Source organism: Protopterus annectens, chromosome 2.part0, assembly GCF_019279795.1.
Source record: "Protopterus annectens isolate FY-2018-M chromosome 2.part0, PAN1.0, whole genome shotgun sequence".
Lineage (NCBI taxonomy): Eukaryota > Metazoa > Chordata > Ceratodontiformes > Protopteridae > Protopterus > Protopterus annectens.
The window spans coordinates 695,965,277-695,981,219 of NC_056728.1; the positions used below are offsets into that span (position 1 = coordinate 695,965,277).

The 15,943-nt window shown below is 35.3% G+C and overlaps 1 pseudogene; it reads right to left on the reverse strand.

Moving 5' to 3' along the window:
• Positions 1-13,056: 13,056 nt before the first annotated feature.
• The window catches only part of LOC122793198, a 487,465-nt pseudogene continuing 484,578 nt past the window's right edge, over positions 13,057-15,943 (reverse strand).

Sequence of the window (15,943 nt, forward strand, 5' to 3'; positions counted from 1 at the left end):
TAAGGTGACTTTCTATCTTCTATTAAGCTATACAAATTCCTATGTCAGTCAAACTTGCTATTTTGATTGAAAAAGCTTTTGTTATACAGGTAAGTCATTATATGTCTCTTGAAATAAAGGAACATAAGAGCAATAACAGGCGAGCAATTACAGGAATCATAAGATGACTACCTATATACACCTTTAACATACATCTCGACCTCTTAGTGCAAGAAATCTGGACAAAGTCTGAAAAATGGGGAAACAAAGGCCCAAAACTAGGGACATATTTTAAATATTGCTCTTATAAACTTGATAGAGTAACGGGGGGGGGGGGTGGTACTGTCCTAATGGACAAACATACATATGACAGCAAAATGTATGCTATTCTACATGACCACAATTGTTATACATCTGTTTCTATTAATGAAATACATATTTCATATAAAAAGATAAAATTTGCCATCAAGGATTTATTAGATCAGGATGTTATTGATTATAATACACACAAATTTTTAGAAAACGAGTACCCTAGAGTACCAGCAATTTTTGGGGTACCCAAAATACATAAGGACATTATTAACCTGCCCTTGAGACCCATAGTGTCAGCTGAGGGCTCTATTATTTCATCTTTATTTAAATTATTAGATACAAAACTCAAAACATTTTGGGGTAGAGAATCACATCTGTTAAAGGATTCTTGGGAATTCCTGAGTAAAATAACACCAAAACATTATGTTCCCAATTTAGTATTTCTTACTATAGATGTTGTTGACCTCTTTTCTGTTATCCTGCACCAACAGGGTTTATTGTGGCTTGAAGAGGCCTTGAGAGAAAAAAAAACAATGTGAATGAAAATGACATCTATTTAACTCTTGAATTAGCTGAACTAGTATTAAATAATAATTTTTTATATTTTTCGGGTGAATATTTCAAACAGACTTCTGGTGTACCTATGGGCGCTAATTTTGCTCCTACATATGCGGACATTATATTGACTGTCAGACTAATTGGATTTTTTATTCCAGATTTTTAGATGACATGTATTTTTTTGGGCAGGATCTATTGATAATGTTTCGGATTTTATTCATTACTTAAACAACACCACTGATTTTTTGTTCTTTACTCATCAGATACATTTCAATAAGGTTAATTATTTAGATGTATCACTTTCAGTACAGGACAATGGCTTCAAATCAGCTATTTATAGGAAGCCTACTTTTTCTAATAGTTACATTCATTATAATAGCTCACACCCAAGACACCAGAAATACAGTATAGTCAAAGGGCAATATGTTAGGGCCTCAAGAATGACCTTGGACGAAAATGAATTTAAATTGGAATGTGTCAAACTCTTGGAAATGTTTCGCGAAAGAGGATACCCCGATAAATTTGTCAATGACATTAAACATGAGGTTATAAAAGGCAGAACAACTAAGTTTAAGCCTATTTTGGGAACAGGCATTTTAGAGAAAAACACTGGCAAGTTTGATCATTCAAAATATGACTTTCAATATAATAAGGCCTTTGTAACTCAATACAGTGCAAATTCTGGTATTATCAGGAAAATTATCAATGACGAGTGGACTATTTTAAGGGATATAACAGATCTTAACATGTTCAAGAATAAAAATGTAAATGTTGTATATAGAAGAGGGAACAACATCAAGAACATTCTTGAATATGAACCTGATACAAATAGATATTCAAGTCAACGAAAGGGCACTTACAAGTGTGGAAATTGTCCACAGTGTAGATTTATTTCTAACACTGATAAAATCCAATTAATGTCCAGAAATAGGTGGATCAACGCTACTTCTTATTCCAATTGTAACAGTCAGAGACTTATATATTTGGCGATTTGCCAACAATGCCAAGCATTTTATGTTGGCAAAACAGAAAGATCCTTAAAAAAGAGTATCTATGAACACACTTATGAGATAGCCAAAAATAATTCAAAAAATGCCTTATATCATCATTCCCTGACATGTACATCTGCCAATTTTCTATTCTTTGTTCTTGAGATGAGGGCTAGAGATAACAGAGGAGGACCTTGGGAAACTAAACTAGAACATAAAGAAACTTGTTGGCAGATAACATTAGAAGCCAACAGGTTTCCAGGTTTAAACGATACTATCTCTATTGCTCCACTTCTCAAGCTAAAAGCAGGCAGAATATAAAACATCATATGCATATACATAATAATATACCAGTTTTTTACATGTAGTGAATATAACAAACTCAAAAAACCTTCTATATTTAACATAGTATTATGCTATGATAGATAATATATAACGTGTTCATTTATTATTATTATTTATTAATATTCATAGTTTTTTATTCAATATTTTATATGAATGTTCATGAATTTCACGAACTATATTCATTTTTTAAGCATACTAATGTATACAAGTACCTGTATGTAAAGAATTTCCCATGGTGGACATTACCATTTTAAATTTTAATTGTTTAATTGTCTAATTAATTTATCAATATTATATAAGAAGAGTTGGTACATTCAGTGCTTTTTATCTGATGAAGTCAAGCAACTGCATGACGAAAACGTTTTACAAGTGTATATTATGAACGTTAATAAATTTATTTAGCGATTCATTTTGCCTACAGTGTTCACGTGGTTGCGGTTTCCTCTACTGACTTATTTGAAGTTTTTTAGGGTTTATTTTAACATACTTTTTCTGAAGGATTTGAAGGCTGAAACTCAAATGTATGTCATTATTTAGTGACTTCAATCCTCAGATCATCCCAGTGATTTGCCAGAAAAACAAAAAATTTATGAGGAACAAACCAACAATATGAGCCAAAAATCTGGACATTCTGCAAAAATCTGGATAGCTGAGAGATATGACGTTTAAGGATACACATAAGTTCTTGCCATTCTTTAGAAGCACATAACAACATTCATCTCCTAAACTGTGTAAGGTAATTCATGACAACCCTGGTATAATTTTGTGACTCCCTGTCCAATCTTCAACACTAGCCTCAAAGGCAGACAAAGTAGTGCTTTCCTTGATCTATAGCCATGATTGTTCCATGGGCTCAGATTACATCGAGTTAGGAATTTATCCTATTGGAGCAACTTATTTGTTGGTCTGGATTTAGGTTCATATTACTGATGTTTGTAGAGCCACTGCTTTTGCAAAGAAATCGGAGGACAAATGAGTACGGGATTTTTATGGCACAAAGAGCAAGACTCAGGTCTCCTCATAGCAGCTGGTATGCTAATCTGTCTTGATAGTTGAAAGATTTATGGCTTTAATTTTCTTGGTTAAAAATCATTGGGTTTTTCCAACTGAACGATATGCCTTGTTTTGAACATAATCAAAGGGCATTGTATTCTGATAAAAAAAAAAGAGTATGTTGGTAAGATGGCTTCTTTGTATCTTGAAGATAATCCCTTGAAAATTAACTAGGTCAGAAATACAGATTTCTAACTGTGGTTGAAACATGAAAATTGATTGAAAGAGAGAATTTTCTGCGTTAGTACCCAGGACTCTTCTGCTGATATCCATCTGAAGAGGAGTATCATTTATAATACATGAGGCAGAAATAGCTTTTTTGGCAAATACTACTATGCTGCACTTTTTTTTTGCATTTATCTTGAGGCTGTTTTCAGTACTACAGGTATGTATGTATTCCAGCCCTTGTTGCAGCTGTTTAGTATCAGTGGATGAACAGATACCAGGAACCAGCTTGCAGTCATCAGCAAACTTAGTTATCCACACTTCTGAGATATTGGCTTGGATATCTGCAAAATAAAATTCAAACTGGAGGGGTTCCAGCACTGATTGCTATTGTACTCTACTAGGTGCAATTTTATTTTTAGAAAAGGTACCAGCAACTTTCAGAGCTTGGGATCTGTTGGACATTCAATTTGCAGTCCAGTGGACAATGTAGGGGTTTACATTAGGTGTGTCTAGGTTTTCAATAATATCACCATGGAAGGGTTTGTTTCTGATAAAAATTACCCTCCCATTGTGGGACCCAACACATGACTCACTTTAATACCTTTTCAGTTTTGTACAATTCTTGTCAGAAGTATTATAAATGATTTCATCCTCTCCAGTGCAAGTATGAAAGCCATGCATTATCACATGTATCTCGGACATAAACAAAATGGCAGGCAAAAAGTAAGCAGGAACAAGAGCACACATAGGATCATAGGGAGTTACTGCGCTATTGGCCCTGAAGCCCCTACAAGCCTAGCTAAGAATTGGGCCCAGATTCTGACAAGTCAGCACCTGATGCCTCTGTATAGCAGGAACACAGGTGAAACCCCAGGGGTGTATTTTCTGTTCCCCATCCAGTTATCCAGGTTGCGCTTAAAAAAGGGTTAAATGAGGTACTCTGCTTGACATGGAGAGGGAGACTATTTCACAGAAGGGGATGACTTTTCAATTAACTTTTACTATTGAAAAAAGAAAAGTGCCGCTTGCTTTCTTATTAGCAAATATTTGATACATAACTGGTTCTCATATACCTCAGAAGATGAAATAAGAATTGTGGATGCCTTTTTCTAAAAGGTAATCAATGTTTTAACTATTTTTTTGTTGATAATATTGATCTTTTAATACCTTTATTCTTCTATACATACAAATAATTTCACTCTTGCTCATTCTAGTACAGTTAATATTTATGATTTGTAAATACATTCCGTATGCTGGAAAAAAATAATGGATTATTATACAAATAGTATAGGATGCGACAGAGAAATTTTGCAATAAACTAAATACATTTTACACAGTTTCTAAAGAAGAGCTGGTTTAGAGTGAACTGTGATTCAGTGGCTACTATCATAAATGAGGTTTCATTTCTTTGTGCTGTGTGTTGTGGTTGTTTAAGATTTGTTTTCTGTACGACAGGGTTAGTTTGCAGAGGGTATTTATTACTTGCATCTCGTTGCAATGGTGTGTCTTTTGGGAAATATTTTGTATGAGCAGATCTTCTGGTGAAAATGCTTCAGTACTGGAAATGGGGTTTTGAGTGCATCCAGACATTGGTTTGCATTTTTTTCTCTCTCTCATCTGAATAATGTTTATTTGTATGATATGTGGTTGCCAGTCTCAGCCATGATGGGCGGAAGGTGCCATTTTGGACTCTACCAACATTTCCAAGTGACATTGAGATTTGATGTGCATACTTTTTGTTTGCTTTATGAAGCTAAATTTGTCAACTTTTAAATTACAACTTAACTACTTAACAAAAATGTTTTGGCTTGCTGCCAGTTTACTGCTGTTTGCAATTGTTGGGGTACAATTATCTTTTGATGCTATACAGACTAGATGCATTCAAAAACAAATTAGATCTCTAGCCTCAGCAAATTTTATTCCTTTTTTCAAAAAAAAAAAAAAAAAAAAATATATATATATATATATATATATATATATATATATATATATATATATAGGGTCTATATTAAAATATGGAAGTCTGACAATATCGAATACGATATTGTCAACACGAGAATACTGAAAGCACACTACATCGAACGTTTAAATGGAAAATCTCCATAGGGAGAGATTTCCGTTTACTTCAATGTAGTGCATTCTCGGAGTCAATATTTAAGTAGGGGAAGTGGTGCAGGGGCTTGCCCCTCCCTACACACTATTTCGTTTTTTTTTTTTTATAGTATTTTTTTTTTGGTTTTGATGGTTTAAGACTTCGATCACCAAAGTTCGATCTTTAGTGATTCGAACTTTTAAACCTTCGAGATTATAATATAGACCCATAGATATATATATATATATATATATATATATATATATATATATATACACACATACATATAAAGGTAATTTTTTAGGTCTCTTGGTATGCAGTTTAACTAATTAATTAACAACTACATATAAAGAATTTGGTGGTTTTCTGTTTGTGATTTATTTCTGTTTGTAACTTGCTTGTACTCACTTCTGCTGAATAATTTATCATACACTGACTTAGGCTAGGATTCAGAGAGAAAGATTATCACCACTCATGCTAATTTGCTAGTATGTATTGGTCAGTTAGTGCAAATGAGAGAATCTTTGATTCACAGACATGGTATAGCCACACAGAGAAACATTTGATTTGCAGCTTAATACCATGTCTCTGAATGGGTCTATATTATTACATCAAAGTCTTAAAACTTTGAATGTCATAATATCAACCATTTTGATCAAAAGACTATAATGCTGAAAACTCAGAATAGCGAATTTTTTCCCAGGGAAAAAAATTGCTGTTCTGACAAACATACACTCAACACAAGCACACCAAAATAAATAATCAACACACATACACTTCACAAAACCCTAAATTAAACCATACATACACTACTAGCTATCCACCTACCTTAACCCAACCCTAACCCTAAGGTCCGTAACTACAGCACACTCACCTTACCCGCTCCCTAACCCTAAGATCCCTAACTATCGCATACTCACCTTACCCGCTCCCTAACCCTAAAGTCCCTATCACACACTCACCTTACCTGCTCCCTAACCCTAAGGTCCCTATCGCACACTCACCTTACCCGCTACCTAACCCTAAGGTCCCTATTGCACACTCACCTTACCTGCTCCCTAACCTTAAGGTCCCTATCGCGCACTCATCTTACCTGCTCCCTAACCCTAAGGTCTCTATCGCACACTCACCTTACCCCCTCCCTAACCCTAAGGTCCCTAACTATCACACACTCACCTTAACACAATCTGTTCACACACTTATCTTAACCCAGTCCATAAAATTCCACAGTCGAGGAAATAGCGAAGCTGCAGAAACGGCCCACCGAATACTTTCCCTAGGAAAGTATTCAATATTCTGTACCTTCAGTATTTTCAGCGTTCATTGCATAGGGTTCGATATTATAACATTCGAAGTTTAAGACTTCGATGTTATAATATAGACCCCTCTGAACATACCTCTCAACTGTCCAGATTTTCACAGAATGTCCAGATTTTTGCTTCATATTTTTGGTCTGTTTCTCATAAAATAGAGTTTTTTTCTGACAAATCACTGGCAAATCATTGAGGACTGAAGACAGAAAATAATGAAAGCCATTATAGTTTCATTTTTCATACCCTTTAGAAAATTCATGCTAATGTAAAACCTGTATTTCTATCAGCTTTCTAAACGTGTAAGAGCAATATTTAAAAAGTGTCCCTATTTTTGGGCTTTTGGCCCCCATTGTTTATGGCTTTGTCCAGATTTCTTGCTCTAAGATGTTGAGAGGTATGTTTCTGAATCGAACACTGAGATGTCAGACCTGACCATGTTAGTGTACCCCTCTAGCCCATGCACTGTGATAGCATTAGCACCTCTTTTCCTGTATACACACACATGCACTGACTTTCTATCTTCTATTAAGCTATACAAATTCCTATGTCAGTCAAACTTGCTATTTTGATTGAAAAAGCTTTTGTTATACAGGTAAGTCAATATATGTCTCTTGAAATAAAGGAACATAAGAGCAATAACAGGTGAGCAATTACAGGAATCATAAGATGACTACCTATATACACCTTTAACATACATCTCGACCTCTTAGTGCAAGAAATCTGGACAAAGTCTGAAAAATGGGGAAACAAAGGCCCAAAACTAGGGACGTATTTTAAATATTGCTCTTATAAACTTGATAGAGTAACGGGGGGGGGGGGGGTACTGTCCTAATGGACAAACATACATATGATAGCAAAATGTATGCTATTCTACATGACCACAATTGTTATACATCTGTTTCTATTAATGAAATACATATTTTATATAAAAAGATAAAATTTGCCATCAAGGATTTATTAGATCAGGATGTTTATTTTATTTATTTTATTTTACATTTGTTGACCGGGATGGTCCGACTGGATACATGTCCATTTTCAGCGGAGGCCCGGGGAGAAAAGCTCCACAGAGGAAAAAGTTACACTTTCATTTATATGCAGATAAAGTACACTACCTAATGCAAGTAAATAAAATTCGAGATACACATAAACAGAATTAGAGATACACAAAAATACTTCACAATTGTTTTAGATACATTGTAGTTGATATTCTAGGTTGATATCCCATTACTTATAGAGTCAAGTCAGGCAATGGGGAGCTTGACTTCATAAGTACCAGTGGTGGTGGAATTAGTGGGTGTGAGCTTACAAATTATTTAGACTAAGGGGACGAAAAAACACCTAGTCAAACAGGTGGAGAATACCACTAGTTGGGTGTAAGAGAGAACTAGTCTGGGTTGTTACATGGGCACAGCCAATGTTCTTTAAAAAATTGTTTAAGATTATTTTTGAATAGATATTGGGATGTAGTAAGTCTTAAGTTATTGGGGAGGGAATTCCAGACTTTACCTATAGAGTTGGCAAAGAGGGCTTCTCTGGCAGAGTTGTTGGATTTGATGGTTTGGACCAGGACTCTATGTGAGGAGCGAAGATAGCTAAGATTAGAGTATGGAGTCAGAAGATTTTGCAAGGAGGGGGTTTTATCCGGTTGCTTAATAATTTTAAACGCTTCTGTGAGTTGGTTTAGTTTGAGAAGATTGGGTAATTCTAGCCAATCAAGTTTCCTTAGGTTAATGCAGTGATGAGTTCTGTAAGGACCTCCTACTACAAATCTGGTGATGTGATTATAGGCAGCAGAGAGTTTATTGATCTCACTTTTGTTAAGGAATGAGAGCACAGGAGAGGCATACAGTAATGTGGAAAGTAAATGCGTACGGGAGATGGTTAGCTTGGCAGTGGGGGTTAGGAAGTTTTTAATTCTATACAAGGAACCAAGTTTCTTATTTACAGTCTTAATGGTTTGACTGATATGCATATCAAATCTAAGCCTACTATCAATAGTGACTCCTAATAGTTTAGTGTTGGTAACAGGCTCAATCATGATACCATTAATAGATTGAACAAGGAAGGGACTATTATTGGATTGGGGTGTAAGTTGGACTGATGGACTAACTGAGGTGGGAAAAAATACTAGTAACTTGGTTTTTTTTGGATTTAGAATGAGTTTCCGTTCTGAGAGCCACTTTTCAACTATGGTAAAACAGTTTTGGGTTGTTACTTTTAGGTCAGGGAGGGAGATATCTGAGCAAATCAATGTGGAATCATCTGCATACTGGATGCAGGTGGCCTTAGGGATGACTGAGTAAAGGTCATTTATGAATACAGAGAAGAGAAGAGGACCAAGTATGGAGCCTTGGGGGACCCCTATGGTATTTGGCAATAGTTGAGAGATCTTATTTTCCCATCGAACTGCCTGTTGTCTTCCAGAGAGGGTCCCCAAAAATTGCTGGTACTCTAGGGTACTCATTTTCTAAAAATTTGTGTGCATTATTGTTATTGATTATAATGCACACAAATTTTTAGAAAATGAGTACCCCAGAGTACCAGCAATTTTTGGGGACCCAAAATACATAAGGACATTATTAACCCACCCTTGAGACCCATAGTGTCAGCTGAGGGCTCTATTATTTCATCTTTATCTAAATTATTAGATACAAAACTCAAAACATTTTGGGGTAGAGAATCACATCTGTTAAAGGATTCTTGGGAATTCCTGAGTAAAATAACACCAAAACATTATGTTCCCAATTTAGTATTTCTTACTATAGATGTTGTTGACCTCTTTTCTGTTATCCTGCACCAACAGGGTTTATTATGGCTTGAAGAGGCCTTGAGAGAAAAAAACAACGTGAATGAAAATGACATCTATTTAACTCTTGAATTAGCCGAACTAGTATTAAATAATAACTTTTTATATTTTTCGGGTGAATATTTCAAACAGACTTCTGGTGTACCTATGGGCGCTAATTTTGCTCCTACATATGCGGACATTATATTGACTGTCAGACTAATTGGATTTTTTATTCCAGATTTTTAGATGACATGTATTTTTTGGGCAGGATCTATTGATAATGTTTCGGATTTTATTCATTACTTAAACAACACCACTGATTTTTTGTTCTTTACTCATCAGATACATTTCAATAAGGTTAATTATTTAGATGTATCACTTTCAGTACAGGACAATGGCTTCAAATCAGCTATTTATAGGAAGCCTACTTTTTCTAATAGTTACATTCATTATAATAGCTCACACCCAAGACACCAGAAATACAGTATAGTCAAAGGGCAATATGTTAGGGTCTCAAGAATGACCTCAGACGAAAGTGAATTCAAATTGGAATGTGTCAAACTCTTGGACATGTTTCGCGAAAGAGGATACCCCGATACATTTGTCAATGACATTAAACATGAGGTTATACAAGGCAGAACAACTAAGTTTAAGCCTATTTTGGGAACAGGCATTTTAGAGAAAAACATTGGCAAGTTTGATCATTCAAAATATGACTTTCAATATAATAAGGCCTTTGCAACTCAATACAGTGCAAATTCTGGTATTATCAGGAAAATTATCAATGACGAGGGGACGATTTTTAGGGATATAACAGATCTTAACATGTTCAAGAATAAAAATGTAAATATTGTATATAGAAGAGGGAACAACATCAAGAACATTCTTGAATATGAACCTGATACAAATAGATATTCAAGTCAACGAAAGGGCACATACAAGTGTGGAAATTGTCCACAGTGTAGATTTATTTCTAACACTGATAAAATCCAATGAATGTCCAGAAATAGGTGGATCAGCGCTACTTCTTATTCCAATTGTAACAGTCAGAGACTTATATATTTGGCGATTTGCCAACAATGCCAAGCATTTTATGTTGGCAAAACAGAAAGATCCTTAAAAAGGAGGATCTATGAACACACTTATGAGATAGCCAAAAATAATTCAAAAAATGTCTTATATCGTCATTCCCTGACATGTACATCTACCAATTTGCTATTCTTTGTTCTTGAGATGATGGCTAGAGATAACAGAGGAGGACCTTGGAAAACTAAACTAGAACATAAAGAAACCTGTTGGCAGATAACATTAGAAGCCAACAGGTTTCCAGGTTTAAACAATACTATCTCTATTGTTCCACTTCTCAAGCTAAAAGCAGGCAGAATATAAAACATCATAAGCATATACAGAGCATTACAGATACTGAAACAGTAATGGAGAAGTTCTTATAGTAGTAGTAGTTATAGTAGTAGTAGGAACATGCTAATGAAATAAAGCAGGTGAGGACCAGAGTTAGGAGAGAAAAGAGGGGTTTTGTTGATTGGAGATTTGTCAGGAGAATTAAGATTATTTTGCAAGGGAAACAGTAAAGACCAAGCTACAGTGGAACTGGTGTTGGAGCTCAGATTTAATAAGATATAAGAAGAGATGGCAAAAACAGTCAGGAGTGTGGGAGGCGAATGCAGGTTGTGGTTCATTTAGACAGCAAAGATTTTCCAGAAGACACAGAAGAGGTAGTAGCAAGCAAGGCCAGGTGCAGTGGTAGACAGAGAGATGCTAGGATATGGAATTGGAGGTGGCATTCTGAAAAGTTTCCTATGTCAGCAGGCATAGTATTGAGGAATGAAAGGATTAGGGAATCTATTAATAAGCAAGAAGCAAGAAATAGGACTAATAAAGCAATGGAGGAATTCAGACAGAGACACCACTTTTATACAAAAAGAATGCCCCCACCTTAAACCAGAAGAGACTGCAGTGCTCATAGTGGGGTTGGAGGGTACATCTTACTGGAGTACTATTAAGCTAAGACAGAAGCCAGATGTCACAGATTCAGATAAAGTGAGTATGTGCTCAGGCAGCAGACAAAACAAAAGATGACAGAGAATATAGTAGATGGAATAGTCAAATGAACTACAACATTTATTGATAATAGTACTACAAAATGGAATGTGTCTGAGTAAGAAGATAGGCAGCTGCAGGCAGTAATGCAGAAAGGAAGAGAGGAGTTGGTATCACAAACACAGAGGTAAGTGACAACATGTTGTGGAGTTTGGACATGTTGGTGCATAGGATGTTAGGAATGACAGAAAACAGAGGAATTAAGATAAGGATTTACATTAAGGATGGCATCATAACTACAAAATGAGAGGGGAGAAGCATTACTGCACTATGAAAGAGCAACAGAGCAGGCAGGGTCAGATCTAAGGGCATGTGCTCTAGCAGCTAAGTTAGCTGAAAACTGAAAAATGTGAAAGTAGACTGGATCTATGCATTATCCCACAAGCACACCAAAAGAGGATGAAAGACTGGAAAGCAGAATAAAGCAGAGGTGTGAGATAAAAAAGGTTATAGCTATGGGGACTCCAAATTTTCCTGAAGCAAACTACAATATTTTGAACATCAGTATTAACAGCCTCAGAAGTTGCTTGAGGTCTTGGACCATGGGGGGTGGTGAAACCATCTGATATGTGACTGCACAGGCGAGCACTGAAGTATGAAAGTTGACCTGTACTATGCAGTGGAGACAGGTAGGTCCCTGTCATTAAGTAGGACAGATCATTCAACTGTGTTATTTAGAGTGCAGGAAAGGGAAAACACAAGGACAAAGATAATAATGAAACATTTTATGTGACTTGATAATAATGAGCTGGGAGGGAGGGTCAAAGGTGTGTCAGATGACAAGAAACAAAGTGATGGAGTAAATAAAGTATAGCAGCATATAAGTAATCATTATACAATGTTTAGGGATGGATTTGAGAAAGAGGTTCAAAGGCCAAATAAGTAGCAGAATATGTCTACTGAGTAAGGTGGTGCTGCTGATTAGGTCAAAAGGCAGGGGATATGTGTCAGCAAGATGGAGAGATGGAGGTGACATAACACAAAGACAAAAATGGAAGAAAGAACAGCACCATCCCAACCATAAAAGGAGCTGGCACAAATAATTAAGAAGGGAAACTAATGCTTCTACAGGGATACAATACTAACAGAAAAAACAAAGGGAGCTACTGAGAGTGACAAATGAAACTCAGTTTCTCAGACTGGACAGCAGCATTAAGAAACTGATCACAAAATGTTATAATATACTACATTCAGCATAAGTCACAGCAATAAAGGGTTCCTACAGATGCTTAAAAACATTGCAGAATTTCTTTGGAAAATTATTAAATGGTAATCGGTTGTAACAGGGACTTTGGTTAATAGGGAATATTTCAAATGCAGGTTTTTACCCTATATGTGACGATCAGATGGAAAATAAACAAAGTTAATAACATTAAATAATTGGGAAATCACCTTTTGAGACAACAGAAAATGGTAATTTAAAACTCTGAGACTTTATAAAATCTCAGATTATGTCTGTTGAAATGGTCAAGAAATGAAGTTGTCTTTCATTTATTTTAATTAATGATACATTTTTTAATTTCTTTTAAAATATGCTTTGGTGTTTTAGTACTTAGTCTTGGAAAAAAAACATGGAGTAACAGCCAAGAGCTCAGTAAAGTAGAAATTTGTACAATTCACGTAAAGGTAATTAATCCTTGATGTCTGTGCTGCTTTTACTGCTGAACTAAAAAGAAAAACAAGAGAAGAAGACAAATAACATTATGGTGCTCACTGCAGAAACAGAGAGGAATGTTTAAATAATTAGTGCTGCATCCTGTAGATTTAGTTATGATATGACTTTCTGCTGAAATACATTGTAAATTTTAATATTCCTTTTCCCAAAGTGCTGCTTGCCACCAATCATCACATTATTTCAAATGTAAATCACAAGTATTATTTCTCATTAAAAGTCTATCATTAGCACATTGCCTTTCCTTTACAGAATGACAATGCTTAAGGCTGCCAGTGTTTCATGACATTGCCTAGTATGCAGGCATTTTGTAAACTCCATATGTCAAAAAAATCTAAAAGTCCTCATAGACCATTTGATCATATTGCACAAGATCTTTTATCTCTCTGAAAGTCATTCCATGTTCTTAAAAGCTTGTCTGCGTCAAAATAATGAGATGTGATCAGTTTTGCATATGTACATGCAGAATAAAACACATAATAATTATGAAACAATGGACCTGAATGGCTCAATTTGACATTCAGCCTTCCAAACAAAGTCCCACATACACATCTTCCAAGTGCAAAGGTTTAACAACAGATGAGATGTTCACAATCTTCTTGGCAAGGTCACCAGATAAGACATAACCAGTCCCTGAGCAGAAAGGAGGGTATTTATTAGAAGGGTATACATACACTGGTACATACCATTTACTATCGTTGTTACGGATCGGTGACCCACCTTCCATTGAAAACCCAGTAAAATACTCTGTCTTAACAGCAGCTTGTGGTTTGAGCAGTATATTGACAAGGTATTCAGTGTTCAAAAACATATCGGAATCAATTTTCATGATATAGGCTACATTCGGGCAATAGTCTGCAATCCATTCCAGTGCTGTTAGAGTTTTCACAGTAAGATTGTTGTATGTATCCAAAAAATTGCGTTGAATGATATCATGGTATGTGTCACTTTCTTCTTGTATGTAGTCATTTAGAGGCTTCTCCATAAATACAGGGAGCCCCATGAAAAATAACCGAAGAATAGTCACAGTAGGTATTAGATTTTCATTTCCCCATGTTTGTCTAATAACCTTCCTTTCATTTACCTCTGTAGTTCTTACTGGGATTAGCAAAATTACAAAAGGAGTTTTATCTTTACACTTGTCTGGTTCATTCAGCAAATAATCATATTTGTATGGAAATATAACATCATAAGGGCCTGGTGGTTGTTTCCAAGTCTTTCTTTGTTGAACTGTGTCATTCGTAAAACTTCCTATGATATTATTCATTTTTTCTGAAAATAATTCAGAAAGGTTTTTTAAGTATATAGGTTGGTACTCATATAAAGTTATCCCTTTGCTTTTTGTAGTAGTGAAGACATAAGCAAGAAAGATCATAATACAGAATCCCAGAAGCCAGATAAATATGCGGTAGAAATTGTTTACTTTCATTTTGACTGAAGGCTTGTCTTGTTACTGTTAGAGTGAAGAAATTCCTGAAAGGGATGAAAACAATTTATAAATGATTGACAAACAAAACGGTTATATCATGCCAGTTAGTCTGCAATTAATTTAATAAAGCAAGCTATAAAGAAACATAGAGCATGTTTACATTGAACTTGTAAATAAGTTGCACTACCCTCCTTACTACAAGAAGCAATGCTTCTGCAGTACTCACGACAGTTAAGTGTTCCCTTATCTAACTGAAATGTTTCCATGCATTTTAGAGATCATATGATCCTACCTGAAAAAGGCATAGATGAGAATTCAGGATTTGTGAATTTCTGAACTGTGCCATTTGAATAAAGATAAAAAGGTACAAATGAATTTTACAAGCTCTGCATGTATAAATGTATTCTATTTCCCTTACTGTTTCAACTGAATTACTCCACATTGCATTCTACCGTTATTATCATGTTTCATTCTCCTTTACTGTCCTCCCTTCATTATCACCGGTTTCTTTTTTCCGTACTGTTACCTTTTCTAGTTCCTTGCCCTTTCCTTTTCTATGGGTTCTGATAAATATCTGATTTAGGATCACAGTGCCGAAACTGTGATATATTTAATTAAGCCCGATGTTGATTTGATAGCTTTCTTCTCAGTTCTTGATTCCCATTGTGGGCAAAAAGCTCACATTGTAGTTTATCCTTGCATTTAATACTGTCATTATGGATTTGGCCTAGCTTTTACTGTATTTCTAGTTATAGTTGTGATTGGTAGCTACTTAAAACGGTTATAGCATAGTAAGTGTATTTAATGGATGATAACAGACTTGATTATGCCTATTGACTTAATTTTTTCTAATTGCCTATGAATCTTATTTTAATCTATTTGCATCCCTACAAAAGCTGGTTCTTTTTTCTTAGTCACCGGTCATGTTGCTTATTACAGATTGTGCTCTATTGTTGACAAATATTTTGCTACTACACACATTTTGCTGTTACTTTTACTGTGTCCTTTATTACGGTCAACCCTCTCACTGCATTATTTGTATCTGTGATTTAGCAACTTGTTTCCACGGTTTGAAGGAAGTGTCATAGCACCACATTTTGAATCTGATCTTGCCTGTCTGGTTATAG